Source organism: Amaranthus tricolor, chromosome 14 (genome assembly GCF_026212465.1).
Source record: "Amaranthus tricolor cultivar Red isolate AtriRed21 chromosome 14, ASM2621246v1, whole genome shotgun sequence".
Lineage (NCBI taxonomy): Eukaryota > Viridiplantae > Streptophyta > Magnoliopsida > Caryophyllales > Amaranthaceae > Amaranthus > Amaranthus tricolor.
In genome coordinates this window covers 21,623,715-21,641,069 of record NC_080060.1, presented here as the reverse complement: position 1 = coordinate 21,641,069, position 17,355 = coordinate 21,623,715, and the positions used below count along the sequence as shown (strand labels likewise).

The 17,355-nt window shown below is 34.1% G+C and overlaps 1 protein-coding gene across 2 annotated transcripts in view; it reads right to left on the bottom strand.

The window, feature by feature from the left end:
• Positions 1-1,257: 1,257 nt before the first annotated feature.
• The window catches only part of LOC130799148 (uncharacterized), a 29,323-nt gene continuing 13,225 nt past the window's right edge, over positions 1,258-17,355 (bottom strand). The window contains exon 2 of one of the 2 annotated variants that reach the window (XM_057662236.1): positions 1,258-1,686. The gene's annotated coding sequence lies outside the window, so the exon portion shown is untranslated. The remainder of the gene's footprint in view (positions 1,687-17,355) is intronic. The other variant, XM_057662237.1, reaches the window with a different exon arrangement.

The window sequence follows — 17,355 nt, the reverse complement described above, 5'->3', positions numbered from 1 at the left end:
TATATATATATATATATATATATATATATATATATATATATATATATATATATATATACACACATATATATACAGATATATACACACACACACACACACAAACACACACACACACACACACACACACACACACACACACACACACACACATATATATATATATACATATATATATATATATATATATATATATATATATATATATATATATATACATATATATATATATATATATATATATATACATATATATATATATATATATATATATATATATATACATATATATATATATATATATATATACATATATATATATGTATACATATACATATATATATATATGTATACATATATATATATATATATATACATATATATATATATATATATATATATATATATATATATATATATATTTATATATATACATATATATATACATATATACATATATATATACATATATACATATATATATACATATATACATATATACATATATATATACATATATATATATATATACATATATATATATATATACATATATATATATATATACATATATATATATATATACATATATATATATATATATATATATATATATATATATATATATATATATATATACTTATATATATATATAGGCATTAATATTTCTTGAGTTGTTGAGCAGTTACCCGACTTATTCAAGACACGACCACATATTCCTTCAACTGAACTTGTGGACATTGTAATGAAAACGTATAAGATCATTATAAGCAAGGCATATGCATACAAATTAAGTATACCACACATAGGAAGTTATATGGGTCAATGTTATCATAAGTTTGGGAGCTATATGGAGGCTTGAAACAAAGTAGCCCTAATGGTAACTTTACACTTTTACTTGATGAGAAAAACAAAAGCACCTAAATTTCAAAGGGTGCTTGTTTGCTTTCAAGGTATGAAGGACGGTTATATTAGTGGATGTAGGAAGATATTGTGCATAGATAAGTGCCATTATTTGCATTTATTCATGTCATTTTTATGCTCCTTATGTAACACCCTTGAATTTCTGACCCTCTAAACGAAATCAAAACCGCAAGGGAACGAAGGAAATTCGGGTGTTACATTTAAATTAAAATAAGAATAAAAATAAAGAAAAGGAAAATAAAAAAGGTAAATTTTAATTGATTTAATAAAAGGGATTATAGAAAAACTTCCAAACAAAATTGTACAGAAATTTCAGCAGCATTTGCCTTGAAATTAGGCGCACCAAAAAAAAACAAGCAATAAAACATAATAAAGAAGAGGCATCAATAGCCTTGTAACAAAACTCACGGCGGAATGATCATCGCCGAATCCTCTGTTGACATGCTAAGCATGGATAGTGGTTCCATGTAAACACTTGGGATTTCAAAAAAAACATAACCAAACTTTACAAGCCATTCAAGCTAAAATAACAAAATATAAAAAGGTCGTACAAAATAAACCTTTGCAGCGGAACAAATTACATAAAAAAAGAGGGCATGTGCCTCAAGCTAAAAACATAAACAATTTAAATGCAAAGAAATCACATGTAGCGTCAAAAATAGATATAACATTGTACGCTTCAAGGTTCTCACTCATTCCCCCCGTATGCAATACAAGGAATCTCCAAAACCTGCAAGGCTGCAAGATCTATCTATGATACCCCTGCTGCTCAACGTAAGGTTATAGACCAGCGTGTCATAGCAGGGCCATCAAAGACGAGCCATCAACAAAGAAACCAACAATACACGTCAGTAACCAACAACATGTTATATATGTAACCAATAATCAATTTCACCACCGTAAGCATAATTAGTTTATACTTAACTATTAAAAGTGACCAACAACCCTAAATATAATCAATCATCAAAATCACCATTATTAATCAAAAATAACACTTATCAAAAGCTTTTACAAATTTATCCCAATATCACAAAATCACCAAAATACAAAAAGTAGTACATACTACCTTCTATTTCATCCCCAACACAAACCCTAATTTATTCATTTGCAAATCTCACTTCTAACCCAAAAAAAAAAAAGAGGAGTGTTTACTTTTAAATTTCAAAAACCCCACTCATACTACTTGTGTATATTATCTACAAGACCCAAATATAACCCTAACCCATACTAACTTTGATTTATTTTAATAATGATATTAATAATCAAAATAATAATAATAATAATAATAATAATAATAATAATAATAATAATAATATAATAATCATTGACTACTTAAATAAAAGAAATTAAAAAAATGTATATATTTAAAGGTTAATTCAATTAGTCGACAATAAATATTTTAAATCATTTTGTTTTCAAATTATTTAAAAAAATTTACAATATTGACGTAATAAATTACGGGGTGTTACACCTTATGTGATGTTTTAGTGGGTTTTAAGTAGGGGTGTTCAAAAATATCCGGTTTAAAAAACCCGAACTGGATTACCCGGTATCCGATTTTTAAAACCGGGTAATTTACCCGGTTTACTAAATTTGGATAATTCGGGTCGGGTACCCAGTTTTAAAACCGGGTATTCGGGTCGGATACGAATCGCAAATTTTGGGAAACCGGCTACCCGGTATCCGGTTTGTATTATTTTTTTAAAAAAGAATTATTTTCAAAACCCTAAATCTACCTTGGGCCTTTTGAAATCCCGTTTTTTATCCCATATTCCCATCTTGCATCTTCAAATTCGTCCAGACGGCAGATTCCAGACTCCATCTTCACGCCGTCATCTTGCTTCTTCTTCACCATTCACGTTGAGACGTTGACAAGAATCCAGACCGCTGCTATTCTTCTTCTTCACCGTTTTTAATTGGGTAAGTTTCTTTCAGTTCATCACCATTCTTCTTCTTCTCAGGATTTTTTTAATCCGAAACAAATCTGGTTTTTGGTACTTATTTAATTTTTTTTGCCATTTTCGATTTTGTCATTTGTGTGTTTTAATTTAAGTTTTTTTTTCAAAGAGATTTAGCCATTTTCACATTTTCGGTGTTAAGTTGAATTTTGCCTTGAACTTGAATCTATTGTAGTCTGTATGTTCTTCATTAGCTAGATTTTCCCCTTTTTTTGGATTTTGCCATTGAATCTACATCAACTTGAAGCTACTGTATTAGTTGGTAATGTTCTTCATCTTTCTTGTATATAGTTTGTATTAGCTGGTAATCTTGATTGAATGTATTTCATAATTTGTGGAGGATGATATGTAAATTATGCAAAAAAAAGAAAGTCAGATACTCTTTAAAAAAAGAAAATTAAAGTCTGTATAGAATTTTGCAAGGTGATTGATGAAAGTGAACTCCTTTTCAATATTCATGGTGTTCTTGATTGAATCTTGATAGAATTAGTTGGTATTCTTGATTGAATCTACAACATTTTGAAGCTACTGTATAGTCTATATTAGACTATTAGTTGGATTTTATGTTTAATATTTGAAGTTGAATTCTGATATTTGATTTGAATATTATATAAAAAAATGTTAAAAGAAATAAGGAAAAAAAACAAAATTTTTAGGAAACAATCAAAATCGGGTATTTGGTTTCCGACCCGGTTTAACTGGGCCGGATCCGGGTCACAATTTTAGGTACCCGAAAAAGCGGGTACCCGGATTTCCGAATCCGGGTCGACCCGGTACCAGGTTTTGAACACCCCTAGTTTTAGGTAGTGTTGATATTATTATTTGATGTTTTTGTCTCACATGTTTAAATAATTTTGAGGCAAAAATCGGAGTTTTATTAGGTTTCGGGGGTGATAAGTGGGTGAAGGCTTGGAGAAATGGCCTAAGACCCCTAAAGAAGTGAAGGAATCGAGCAAAACAAGCCCCAAGGGAAAGAAATGAGTCGTACCTAAGCCGTGTTAAAAAGCCACGACCCGTCGCAAAGCAATTGGAGTCTTGAGGCAAACGACGAGTCGTCCCCAACTTGCCACGACTCGTCGCATACTTACTGATCTAAGAAGAGCAATCCAGAGACAAATTGACGAGTCATCCCCAATTTGCCACGACTCGTAGCATACTCACTGAAGTCACATATTCCAGGCAGAACAAAAGCGATGACTCGTCGCACCTCTAGTGAGTAGTTTTCCTTTCTAGGGTTAAGGGATAAACCCTAATTCGAAGCATGAAATGATATTTTATCGGTTATTTGTGGGAAATTTGAGTCTATGATTAAACCTATGCTTAATGAATCTTAGTTTAAATATCTTTATTAACCTTTTCAATAAAACGGAAGTTTGAGATTAGGATTAATTTAGGATTGAGATATATTTAAGTTAAATTCCTACTAGTTTAGCCAATAATAGAAAAGTTTGAAGATTAACACTAGTAAGGTCTTAAAACGAAAGGCGATATTGATCAATAGAGCGGAAGCTTGAGATTAATTAGATCACGTTTAATTATGCCAAAGACTCAAATTCATACAATTATGAGAGTAATTCATTCCCATGTTAGAAATTACGTGATTCACGACACCCTAAATTTGTCATATTATTATCTTCGTATTAATTATTGTCTTAACTGTAATTATTAGTTTTACTTGCATTAATTTAGTTATTGCCAACAGTAGTATTAGTTTCTCAACCCAACTACTTGTTGATCCGTGTCTCGTAGTCATAAATCGAACAAATTAGTTAACTCGCTTCCCTGAGTTCGACCCGTATTGCTAATTTAACAGTATGGTGACAGTAGGAAGTAGGCTAATTTTCGTTTTCATACTTCATTTTTTTGTGCTTAACATTAGGACTCCTATTTTCTCATCCGAATTCGTGGCCTTCTCTAATGATGTAGGGCCCAAAACCATGAAGTTTCCCATATCTTCATTCAATCTATAAATGAAGGCCCTCAACAACATGGGCTCTGGAAATCTTTCCGAGGAGATGCTCTCTCTATAAACACTCTCTTATACTCATCATTTAAACAGTAACCATTTCTCGTAGAGTGATCTCTGAATTATGGATCTAAAGTGTTTCAGAATTAGTGCCTTTCAACACCTACTACGTGGTGATTAGTGTTCTTGGTTTTCTTATTTAAACCACAACAAGACATCCCCATTTAAACTCACCACATTCTCATCAATCTTCTCTTCTTCACTTACCCTATGAGATACAAATTTGAGGAAGAAAATCCCTCCATATCTTCCCACCTCTAACTTTGTACACAAACAAAGGAAATCTCGGCCATTCAAATCCCTTTCCTTCCCTTCCCTTCCCTTCCATCCATTCACACCCTTAATCTTTTGCGTTTGTAAAACAAAAAAGGTAGGTAGTGTGTTATGGATCCCATTTTTTTTTTCCATTTTGTGAAGTTTTGTGGGTAATAAAGCTAATGACAGAAAAAAAATGGGTAGTAAAGAAAAATGAAGAAAGGTTAAAATTTTGTGCATATTAGAACGATATGAGCAAATAAAGAGAGTATGATTGAGACCCACTTTTGTGACATCTCCATATGATTATCATTAAGTATGATTGAGACCCTCTTTTGTGACATCTTCATAATTAAGGAAACATTAACCATAATGATCCAACCTTTTTCTTGATTTCCTTACAATAGTCCTACATCTTGATTAATTGATTGATAATGAATAATCCAAACTAGTCATTTCGCCCAAAAAAAGTAAAACAAAATTTTAAAAAAGAGGAAAAAGAACAACCTCACCCCTCCCCTTATTTCAACATCAGCGCAATCCCCTTCCCCCTCTCCCTGCACCGTCCACAACCCTTCTCCCTCTTACCAGCGAAGGAAACTTTCTCCAGCCATTCCCCCAATTCCGAAGAGCCCCCCTCCCTATCCCAGCCCCAACGGCACTCCCTCCCCAACCTTCGTCAAACACTTAACAACAATCCAATGTCGTGGATAAGGTGCGCGACTAGAGTGATGGTTGAAGTGAGGCTATTGATTTAAATGGTGTTTAGGGTTTAAGGTTTATTTGGGGTAGTGGTTGTGGTAGGGTGGTTTTAGGGTTTAGGGTTTGGGGATATGTGGAGCTGGGTTTTAGGGAGGGCTAATTTTATTTAAGTTACCTTTTAAGGTTTATTTCACTTTTCTTTTTAATTTAGGTAATTAACCTAGTATAACAAGTCACCAATAATGCTAGTTATGTTATGAGTAAACGCGCTCAAAGTTCGGATTATTTATGGTTAATAAATATGTGAGATTGTTGTTAGAAAATCAAGAAAATGGTGGATTATCAACGTAATTTTTTCTATAATTAATTAATTGAAGATGCTAAATTTTGAGTTCTCTAAGAACATTTGTTCCTTCAATTGTGTTCATTAGCATCTTCCGATCACGATAAACTTGCATCTTCCTCCGATACAACTCTCAACTTTCTAGGAAAACAATCTTGATTCTTATGGTTGTGGTTAATAAATATTGTTTTGTTCTTGTTCCATCTTCTTGAATTCCTGTGAACACTCAAGGTTCATAATTTGCTTTACAATCCTACACTAACATCACACAAAGAACAATCACCTCATTAGTGTTTAAACTTGTGTTAAAAGTTATGTAGTGATAAAGATACTTCCTCCTTCCCAATTTTATAGCTACATTTGAGATTATTAACGTTATTAAGAATAATGTTTTTTTTTGTTAGTGGTAGTAAAATCACATGGTTAAGAAAAAGAGAGAGAAAGAAAAAGATGAAATAAGTGGTCGATAATGTGGGTTAGTGGTAGGTGGAAGGTGGGGTCCATACTTAAAAAAGGGAATATAGCTAATAAGTTGGAACATCCTAATAAGGAAAGTGGAGCTAACAATTTGGGACAAGGGAAGTATAAGAGTCCGGGATTGTACCATCAAAAAAAGATGAGTGAAGTTTTAATTGGGAATTTATGTAAGAATGGGATCAAACTCCTTGTTAATCATAGTTTCTTTTGCTCGAGCATTAGTATCTTTGGACCTTCAACCAAATACTGTTGTTTTTCTAGGTCCTCCATCTTTGCTTCCTCCCGTAATTGTTCCAAAAAAGGCTTTCCATATAATCTTCCTTTTCATTGTACCTATATAATCTCTTGTTGGATTTTCATTTCTTTCCACAATTGAGTGAAGCTCCGTGTCCTTTTCACATTTTGGTGAAAATTTGTCAAATCCCCATACATTCTCCACCCCTTGAATTTGCTTATTTTGTTTAATCCTTTTCCTCTGAATCCATTCCGTTCCAGATTAAGCTTTATCAACTTAAAAGTTGCACGAATTGGATTGAAAATTGTAACTTTTCGAGTGACATGGAAGCAACTATTATAATTTTTTGGTCTCTATATCCATTTGTGCTACTCTAGTGTCCCATAATTTGACATAGAAAACAAACCTAATCTTTTGTCTCTCTTCCCAATTGACTTGCACAACATGTTTTCCAATGAAGATTTTTATTTCTTCATTTTCTTGTACCCACCCAAGCTTCTCAAGCTATGATCTTCATTTAGCATGATTAGTACCTCCCTCTTTTTCTGCTCGTGCGGGATTAATTAAAGATGCTAATTTTTTAGTTCTCCCCTTTGCCTCTTATTGTGTTCATAAGTATTTTCTATTTTGATAACAACTCCTAACTTGCTACAAACATTAAAAAAGCAATTGAATATACTTGGGTCTTGGAGTATGGGTGGTTAGGAGATGCCCTTGAACCTGTATTCTTTTATGACAAAAAATCATCAATGCTTAAGGTCCAAAATTTCCTTGAGTCCTTGTACTAACATCACACTAAGGAACAACCTCTTCATTAATGTTTGAACCTGAGTCAGAGTTAGGCAATGAAGAAGAGAAAATAGGGGGTTATTGTGATATGAAAATGAAAAACGAATGAAGTGATGAGATGCGATTTGAGTAAGAATGGGGATGGATACCCTTTAAACTAGAGTTAGCTTTGCTCTAGCCTCGATCGACTTATCCAATGGCCCTTCAAACAACTTCCTTAATGCCTTTGAATGCTATTTTTCTGTCTAACACCATCGCTTACTCTCCTAATTGTTCCAAAAAATATTCCATCAAATCTTGCTCTTCATTATAGAAATCTTCCTCTGTATTTCGTTTTGTTTACCCAATTACTAATATTGCATCCCTTGGGTGTTGTCCATATAGGATAAAATTTGTCTATCTAATAGACATCCTCCCTCCTAAATTCGCTCCTTGCTCTCCTTGGAATCCATTTAGTCTTTATTTTTTGAAGAGCTTTATCATCTTCTTTGCAAAAGGATTGGATTGAAAATCGTAAGAAATTTTGAATGATTGAATTGAGACATGAAAGTAAACAAAATTATTATTTGATCTCAATACCATCTGCCAAGTGTACCGTTATTGACGTGGTGGCAATCAATTTTTTTTTTAGTCTCCAAACACATCTGATTTTCCTCTCATTCTTTCCACCATTTCTGCTTGGCCTTCTTTCATTTTTAAACAGTTACTTGACTGCTATATTGACTGACACCAGCCTCATTAAGTAATCCAAGGAGGAGATTTTTTGTTCTAAAATTTGTGGCTAGAACAAGCTGATTGTGAAGATTTCATCCTAGACTTCTATAACAAATTAATCCAATTTGAGTTATTTATGCCTCTGTGTTGCACATTCTACTTTCTTATTGAGAGTCCTTTCTTTAAATCTTGTGAGAATGTCAATTATGATATGCCTTTCGATTAATCAATGTGATTGGCATTTTCTTCCAAGGAATTAACTTAAATCTGTCGATTATCCCCTTTTCTCGTATATTCTTGTTTTTCTAAGCTTGTTGATTGATCTTTGATGAAATTATCTATTCTTGTTTTTCTAAGGTTACTTGTTGATTGATCTTTGGTAAAATCTTCCCTTATGAAGTATGCTCCTCGATAAGAGCGGTTGTTCCTGTATGAGGAAGAGTGTATGGCCATTGTATGAGTATGCATTGTTTATTTGAAGGTAGTATGTATTACTTTTATGTATTTTGGTTATTTTGTGATATTGGGACAAATTTATTTTCGCTTTTGATAAGTGTTATTTTTTGATTAATAATGGTGGTGAATGTGAGTATTGTTGTTGGTTTTGTGGTGATAAAAAGTACTAATAAAGAATTATTGTATAAAATTACTAATAAAGAATTATTGAATCATGTGTCACTAGCGATGATTAAGTGTTGTCATTGTCAATCATGCATACATGGTTGATGCTTAATTGTTGTGGTTAGTATTAAATTGTTGCCAAACTAATTTCTTATTATGGTTATGAGATGTCTAGCCTACTAAATGCTTTGTTCTTATGCGTTGTCACCTCAAACCTTGAGGAATAGAACAAATTTGATTGAAAATCATTATCATTATGCATTGAAATTGAGTGTAATACACTACATTATACTATTTAAGGCCAAATAGTCTTATTTTATTGCAAAAGTGTATAAATTGAATCTTTTCCTCTTGAACATGCCTTGTTTTAGAATTTAATGGAAACTAATGTTATAGTTAGATTGATCTATGGCATTGTTTGTGAGTAAACATGTTGTGTGTATGATTAGATTGTATATTCATATGAGTTATGGCTTGTAAGGAACAAAGTAGGGTATTTAGTAGAGCAAGTAGCACCTAAAGGAAGTCAAGTAGACTTACTAGTCTTACTTTAAACGTGTAAAAGTGCCCGGTTCATAAGAGGGGCATAAGAACCTCCTTCGAAGTGATTGTTGCGACTTGTTATCTTATAGTTGCAGGTAAGTACACGTAGTAGCTAACTCTCGCATGCATCTTGAATATGTTTTCTTTGCATAACAATATTATATAAATTATGTCTACTATGAATTGTTGTTAAACATTATTAAGTTGTTGTTCAAGTGTGGATTGGTATGTAGAGATGGTAGAGAATGGGTTTTGATGTCGCAAGAGTGGAATGTTGGACTAGATGAGATGGAATGGGAATGATTCCCTTATTTATAAGTTGTGAATTATGTTTTATGAGTGGGAATGAGTTCCTTATGGATGAGATATTAAGTTGGTTGTTATTGTGACTCCCACTGGATTGGTACCCCAGTTGGTTTAGTTTCCGGAGGCATGGATCATCTATATATGGTTGTTGTACGGGAGTATGGTCATACTTTGCCATTGGCCACCGGCATGGCCGTCACTGTCCTTGGCTGAGGTGTTACCATGTGGGTCTTGCAAAGTCCAGTATGGTGGCCTCTTGTCACATAAGAGAATATATGAAACCAAAGATAGAAAATGGTGAAGGCATTGAGAAGCACATAGAAATGAGAAGTAGTTAGAGTTGGTACTTACACATTGGAATATCTCTCTCACCTTGTTTTGTTGAAATTGATTGTTGGTTATATATATAACATGTTAGTTACTGACGTGTACTGTTTGTTTCTTTGTTGACGGCTCATCTTTGATGGCCCTGCTATGACACGTTGGTCTATGACCTTACGTTGAGCAGCAGGGATATCATAGATAGATCTTGTAGGTTTTGGAGATTCCTTGCATTACATACGGGGGGAATGAGTGAGAACCTTGAAGCGTGCAATGTTATATTTGTTTTTGACGGTACATGTAGTTTCTTTGCATTTAAATTGTTTATGTTTTTGGCTTGAGGCACATGCCCTCTTTCTGATGTAATTCATTGTGCTGCAAAGCTTTAGTTCGTGCGACCTTTCATATTTCGTTACTTTAGCTTGAATGACTTGTAAAGTTTAGTTATGTTTTTGAAAATCCAAGTGTTTACATGGGAATCACAATCCATGCTTAGCATGTCGACAGAGGATTTGGCGATGATCATTCCGCCGTGATTTTTTGTTACAAGGCTGTTGATGCCTCTTCTTGATTATGTTTTAGTGCGCGTTTATTTTCTTTTGGTGCGTCCAATTTCAAAGCAGATGCTACCGGAATTTCCGCACGATTTTGTTTGGAAGTTTTTATATAATCCCTTTAATTAAATCAATCAAACTTTACCCTTTCTTTTCCTTTTCTTTGTTCTATTTTCTATATTTTATTTTTTTTATGTAACACTCGAATTTCCTCCATTCCCTTGCGGTTTTGGTTTTGTTTAGAGAGTCGGACATTTAGGGGTGTTACAGGTCTAGTTCTTAAAACCTTGCCAGAGCACTCCTTGTTTTTTAATGGCAGCAAAAGCAGTTTTGGGGTAACAAGGGTGGCTTATCTTGGTCATATTATTTCAGCTCAAGCATGGAAGTAGATCCTGAGAAAATTTTAGCCATTATACACAGGCCAGTTCCCAAAAACATTAAAGAGATCCGTGCATTTTTTGGGTTTGACAGGCTATTTTCGTCGTTGGGTATGTTCAAAAGGCACAACACTTGACTGCCCAACTAAAGAAAGATGTGTATACTATGCATGGATTACAGCTGCTATAGCCGCATTTGAGGCACTCAAGGTGGCCATAACTCAGATGCGTGTTTTAGGACCGATGCTTCAGGTCAAGGGGTAGGGGGTATTTTACTCCAAAATTCCATATATGAAAAGTAGTTAAGGTTTTCAATCAACTGTTAGGGCCTAGAGCTCAACAAAAAGCCATATATGAAAATGAGTTAATGGCTATCGTATTTGTTGTTCTACGGTGGAAACATTACTTAAAATGGCGTCGATTTGTGGTCAAAACCAATCAAAGAAGTCTGAAATTCATACTTGAGCAAAGGGAAATTGAGGGTTGAGTATCAGAAGTGGGCTATGAAGCTGAAACCATTGTTTACAACCTTGGACCCAAAAACAAAGTGGTTGATGCACTAACAAGCTGCTTACCTTGAATTAAGTACTGCAATCAGCTCAGTTTTCATTTATTGGGGGCAGCTAGGACGCGAGGTCGATAGGGATACAACATTGGCTCGCATTAAGTCTGAATTGCAAAAGGAACTGATACAGTGACAGGGTTTACAATTCATTGAATACTGTTATGAATTGGGTCAAAGGGTCCAAGGGCATTATCGACATTTTACTATTAGTTGCTCTTTCAATTTTGTTAGTTAGGATAGTTGTTGTGTTTGTTAGGCTTAGGCTATATAAAGAGCCAGCCTTGTAATAATAAGATAGCTATTGAATATTGAATAATAAGGAATAATCCTTTGGAGTTATGGGGCAAACTCGAATTGCCCATTAATGTGTGTTTACTATCTAGTTTTGGTTACAATTCTTAGCCAGTGTGTTACAATGGTATCAAAGTGGTACGATTCGATGACTGGAAATGAGGCCTTTTTTGAGAGTTTAGGGACTGAAATTTCACCCCGCAGAGATGTTAAAGGGGGTTATCCAATGCGGTATCATCCACGCATTCAAACCAACATCGACGAATGAGATTTATGAAAATTGGGGAAACGACATTTGTGAAATTTGTGATGAACATTTTGATGTAGAATTATCGGAACATGAATGTAGTCACAAAGGATTTTCACACCTCATCCTCCATCAAGAAAGGAAGGATGAATTGACGGTAATTGTATACCAAGAAGTAAAAAAAGAAGATGACCAAGAAAAAAGTGTAAAGGTTGATGATATGGGAAAAAAGGTAAGAGAGTTGGATAAATGTGAGGATCAAATAACAGATGAGGAAGAGAATTTGTAAAACCAAGAAGAGGACCCAGATTAGTGGAGAAGACAAAGGGAAGGTTGAACAGCATTGGTAAGACTACCTTATGGCAAAATAAAGAAAGAAAGATAGAAGGTGTTTGGAAAAGAAGAAATTAAAGATGAAAGGGGAAACAGTTTGAGCCAATTTATTTTTGAAAATTTCAGCCCATTTCTAAATATGTTCATTTTTTATAGCTTTGACCCCTTTATTTCTCAAGTTCACACACTAATTTTTATGAATTATATTCCGACTGAATTTTTCTATAACCTACCCAAGTTAACTAATTTCTGAAAGGACAAGCTTATTTTTATCCACCTTGACGGCAAGGTGGAACTTCAGACAGTCGGTAATGTGATGAATTGGGTCAAAGGGTCCAAGGGCATTATCGACATTTTACTATTAGTTAGTCTTTCTATTTTATTAGTAAGGATATCTGTTATTTTTTAGTGTTTGTTAAGCTTAGGCTATATAAAGAGACAGCCTTGTAATAATGAGATAACTATTGAATATTGAATAATAAGGAATAATCATTTGTAGTTATGGGGCAGACTATTGTCCATTAGTGTGTGTTTACTATCTAGTTGTGGTTACGGGTCTTGGTCGATCAGTTACAAATACCGAGAGAATGTCTTTTTGTGGCCACTCCCACGCACTCTTAAAGAATTTTAAAGAAAACAAGTTTGTGCATGAGAATTTGTTACCTTCTGAACCCTTTTTCGATTCAAAAATTGTCTTTTTAATTTCATCTGTTTCAAATGGTCTTTCAAGCCACAAAGCATTTGCATTTGATATGGATTCCCATTTATGACATGTTGACCCACTTATGATGAAGCAAGCTTTTAATCGAACTAACTCACTCTTCTGGGGAAAAAAAGCTAGGTTCTCATATAAAATAGGAGCTAATTTGAATTCTACTCCTCCTCTGGCAAACAATAAGTTCACCACTAGATACGTACTGATGTAGTGCATTGTCAATAAAGTGATGGAGGTACATTAATTATTACAGCATAGACAACTCAAAGATTTATCATATATAGAGGAGAATAGGAATAATGGGTTTACGAAGGGGTAATGTAGGTAATTAGTATGTTAGTGGTAACTTGAGGGATAAGTTAGTAGTTTATTATAAATAGAGGAGATTAGGGAGTCATAATCATGAAGAAAACTATTAAGTATTTGGTGGGTGAGTTTATACTCATTTTAGGAGACCTCAAGCTTCTCGAAGTGCTTGATTTATCTTTCTTTTACCATTTCTAGGGCTGTAATCTTTCTTTGTTCATTCAATTTATCATATATTTCTAGCTACGATTTCGGTGACCGGAATACCGTCGAAGATGGCGTAAGTCCAGAAAATACCAAAGTGCCAGATCTTGATGCATTTTTTGGGGGTTTTGGGACTGAAATTCCACCCTTAGAGATGCTAATAAGGCTGTTAGCAGCAAAATCATTCACTCATTCAAATCAACCTCTATGAATGAGATTTATGAAAAATGGGAAAAAGGAATTTGTGAGTTTTTTTTATGAACGATTAGAGGAAACAGAACTTTCGGGACACGATTGTAGCCACAAGGCATATTCAATGCTCTACCTCCATGAAGGAAAGAAGGATGAACTCATGGCAATTATATACCATGAAACCAACCGAGGAAGGAAATGAAAAAGATGATGTGCAGAATTTTAAATTCAAGAAGAACACACATCTCAAAGAATAAGAAGGATTAGTAGATTTAAAATGCAAAGAAGAGTATCCAAATGGGATGGATAAGGAAAAGAAAAATGTGAGCAAAAGGGGTAAGAGACTGTTACCGCAAAACAAAGGAATGAACAGAGAGAATTGGGAAAGGAAAATAAAGAAAAAAAAGGGTAACATTAGAAAAACAATAAATTACGGGGTGTTACACCTTATGTGATGTTTTAGTGGGTTTTAAGTAGGGGTGTTCAAAAATATCCGGTTTAAAAAACCCGAACTGGATTACCCGGTATCCGATTTTTAAAACCGGGTAATTTACCCGGTTTACTAAATTTGGATAATTCGGGTCGGGTACCCAGTTTTAAAACCGGGTATTCGGGTCGGATACGAATCGCAAATTTTGGGAAACCGGCTACCCGGTATCCGGTTTGTATTATTTTTTTAAAAAAGAATTATTTTCAAAACCCTAAATCTACCTTGGGCCTTTTGAAATCCCGTTTTTTATCCCATATTCCCATCTTGCATCTTCAAATTCGTCCAGACGGCAGATTCCAGACTCCATCTTCACGCCGTCATCTTGCTTCTTCTTCACCATTCACGTTGAGACGTTGACAAGAATCCAGACCGCTGCTATTCTTCTTCTTCACCGTTTTTAATTGGGTAAGTTTCTTTCAGTTCATCACCATTCTTCTTCTTCTCAGGATTTTTTTAATCCGAAACAAATCTGGTTTTTGGTACTTATTTAATTTTTTTTGCCATTTTCGATTTTGTCATTTGTGTGTTTTAATTTAAGTTTTTTTTTTCAAAGAGATTTAGCCATTTTCGCATTTTCGGTGTTAAGTTGAATTTTGCCTTGAACTTGAATCTATTGTAGTCTGTATGTTCTTCATTAGCTAGATTTTCCCCTTTTTTGGATTTTGCCATTGAATCTACATCAACTTGAAGCTACTGTATTAGTTGGTAATGTTCTTCATCTTTCTTGTATATAGTTTGTATTAGCTGGTAATCTTGATTGAATGTATTTCATAATTTGTGGAGGATGATATGTAAATTATGCAAAAAAAAGAAAGTCAGATACTCTTTAAAAAAAGAAAATTAAAGTCTGTATAGAATTTTGCAAGGTGATTGATGAAAGTGAACTCCTTTTCAATATTCATGGTGTTCTTGATTGAATCTTGATAGAATTAGTTGGTATTCTTGATTGAATCTACAACATTTTGAAGCTACTGTATAGTCTATATTAGACTATTAGTTGGATTTTATGTTTAATATTTGAAGTTGAATTCTGATATTTGATTTGAATATTATATAAAAAAATGTTAAAAGAAATAAGGAAAAAAAACAAAATTTTTAGGAAACAATCAAAATCGGGTATTTGGTTTCCGACCCGGTTTAACTGGGCCGGATCCGGGTCACAATTTTAGGTACCCGAAAAAGCGGGTACCCGGATTTCCGAATCCGGGTCGACCCGGTACCAGGTTTTGAACACCCCTAGTTTTAGGTAGTGTTGATATTATTATTTGATGTTTTTGTCTCACATGTTTAAATAATTTTGAGGCAAAAATCGGAGTTTTATTAGGTTTCGGGGGTGATAAGTGGGTGAAGGCTTGGAGAAATGGCCTAAGACCCCTAAAGAAGTGAAGGAATCGAGCAAAACAAGCCCCAAGGGAAAGAAATGAGTCGTACCTAAGCCGTGTTAAAAAGCCACGACCCGTCGCAAAGCAATTGGAGTCTTGAGGCAAACGACGAGTCGTCCCCAACTTGCCACGACTCGTCGCATACTTACTGATCTAAGAAGAGCAATCCAGAGACAAATTGACGAGTCATCCCCAATTTGCCACGACTCGTAGCATACTCACTGAAGTCACATATTCCAGGCAGAACAAAAGCGATGACTCGTCGCACCTCTAGTGAGTAGTTTTCCTTTCTAGGGTTAAGGGATAAACCCTAATTCGAAGCATGAAATGATATTTTATCGGTTATTTGTGGGAAATTTGAGTCTATGATTAAACCTATGCTTAATGAATCTTAGTTTAAATATCTTTATTAACCTTTTCAATAAAACGGAAGTTTGAGATTAGGATTAATTTAGGATTGAGATACATTTAAGTTAAATTCCTACTAGTTTAGCCAATAATAGAAAAGTTTGAAGATTAGCACTAGTAAGGTCTTAAAACGAAAGGCGATATTGATCAATAGAGCGGAAGCTTGAGATTAATTAGATCACGTTTAATTATGCCAAAGACTCAAATTCATACAATTATGAGAGTAATTCATTCCCATGTTAGAAATTACGTGATTCACGACACCCTAAATTTGTCATATTATTATCTTCGTATTAATTATTGTCTTAACTGTAATTATTAGTTTTACTTGCATTAATTTAGTTATTGCCTACAGTAGTATTAGTTTCTCAACCCAACTACTTGTTGATCCGTGTCTCGTAGTCATAAATCGAACAAATTAGTTAACTCGCTTCCCTGAGTTCGACCCGTATTGCTAATTTAACAGTATGGTGACAGTAGGAAGTAGGCTAATTTTCGTTTTCATACTTCATTTTTTTGTGCTTAACATTAGGACTCCTATTTTCTCATCCGAATTCGTGGCCTTCTCTAATGATGTAGGGCCCAAAACCATGTTTCCCATATCTTCATTCAATCTATAAATGAAGGCCCTCAACAACATGGGCTCTGGAAATCTTTCCGAGGAGATGCTCTCTCTATAAACACTCTCTTATACTCATCATTTAAACAGTAACCATTTCTCGTAGAGTGATCTCTGAATTATGGATCTAAAGTGTTTCAGAATTAGTGCCTTTCAACACCTACTACGTGGTGATTAGTGTTCTTGGTTTTCTTATTTAAACCACAACAAGACATCCCCATTTAAACTCACCACATTCTCATCAATCTTCTCTTCTTCACTTACCCTATGAGATACAAATTTGAGGAAGAAAATCCCTCCATATCTTCCCACCTCTAACTTTGTACACAAACAAAGGAAATCTCGGCCATTCAAATCCCTTTCCTTCCCTTCCCTTCCCTTCCATCCATTCACACCCTTAATCTTTTGCGTTTGTAAAACAAAAAAGGTAGGTAGTGTGTTATGGATCCCATTTTTTTTTT